Source organism: Lactuca saligna, chromosome 4 (assembly GCF_052625555.1).
Source record: "Lactuca saligna cultivar CGN05327 chromosome 4, ASM5262555v1, whole genome shotgun sequence".
NCBI classification, from domain to species: Eukaryota; Viridiplantae; Streptophyta; class Magnoliopsida; order Asterales; family Asteraceae; genus Lactuca; species Lactuca saligna.
The window spans coordinates 92,819,782-92,821,256 of record NC_136420.1 but is presented as its reverse complement, the minus strand read 5'-3'; the positions used below and the strand labels follow the sequence as shown (position 1 = coordinate 92,821,256).

Genomic DNA, 1,475 nt, shown 5'->3' with positions numbered 1-1,475 from the left:
CGATACTCTGATTGATGAACCAGGTATGACTTATAATGTGAACTTCTGAACGAAGACTGCCCAAGACTACGAGTACTCGCATCATCATGCGAACAAACTTAGAGCGCAATACGACTCCTGTAACCAGATTTCCCTACAGTCTCACACCGACGGAGATACAAGAATTGTTCGGACAACTTAACAACTACTCAACAATGGAATGAGAAGACCAAGCTCATCACCTTTGAGAGCTCCGGTCTTATTCTTTGAGAAGATAAACTTTAGTGGGTGTGATCATACCAGCACTAATGCACTGGATCCCATCAGAACTCCGCAGTTAAGCATGCTTGGGCGAGAGTAGTACTAGGATGGGTGACCCCCTGCGAAGTCCTCGTGTTGAAGACCTCGACAAGACTCCAGTAGAAATCATTACCTTCTGCCTTGCATAGATGAATTGGTTGACCAACCTCAAGGAACGATGTACCTTTTAGGAAGGGATTTATGATCCGAATATCACCAGTTACGAATGTCAGTAAAGGATGTCCCGAGGACAATCTTCCAAACTCGATGTGGATGCCACGAGTCCGTAGTGATATCCCTCGGATAGGACCAATACGTCCGTAGTATTCATTAACTTAATGAATAGGGTATACCATTCTTACTCGGATCAGTTTGTCATTGTCCTTGTAAATTACTTACTTATCTACTCTCGTAGTAAGAAGGAAATCATAAAGAACATCTACGATAAACCATGGAAACATTTAGATCAGAAAAGCTCTACACGAAGTTCTCTGAATACGAATTTTGAAATCGAAGTGTCGAATTCCTAAGGCACACTATTAGTAATGTGGGAATTCTTGAGGACCCTTCCGAAAAAACAAAACCATTGAGAAATTGTTAGCACTGAAGACACTTAAGGAGATCCGCCAAATTCTAGGTGTCACTGACCTACTGTCGAAAGTTCATTCAGAACTCCTCATGAATTAAGGAATCTCTTACGACTTTGACCCAGAAGGGCGTGGCCCTTGACTGGGAAGAGAAGCTAGAGGAAGAAGCCTTTTGAATTCCAAGGGAGAGGCCAAATTCTTTTGGAAATCTCACCCTGGGAGGTTTTGCTACGCTTCGGAAAGCGTAGAAAGCTAAATCCAAAATAGTTAGGAGATACTACTTACCATTCCAAGCACAAGGGATCGCAAGAGTCAGGTCATTCATGAGTCGATACTAATACATTACATGCTTACATGAATACACTTCAAGGAATACACTTACATAAATATGATACAATACGCGATAACAGAACAGACATAACAAGGTGCTATAGCATGGGACAATTTCAGGATCTAACTATACCAATGAATCACTAATGCATTGTGATAGTTATATTGGGTATACATGATCATAATAATGTGGATGTTCGCGGCTTGCAATCATGCAGGGGTCGCGTTTGGTTCCCGAAATCCATTGACAAGGGAGCATTTAGTATGGGATCTAGCCAT

General features: G+C 41.8%; 1 non-coding gene across 1 annotated transcript; it reads left to right on the top strand.

Annotated features, from left to right (window-relative positions):
• The first annotated feature begins 265 nt into the window (after positions 1-265).
• LOC145044788 (5S ribosomal RNA) lies at positions 266-384 on the top strand. The gene has a single exon (XR_013681692.1). It is a non-coding gene; the product is annotated as a 5S ribosomal RNA (ribosomal RNA).
• Positions 385-1,475: the final 1,091 nt, after the last annotated feature.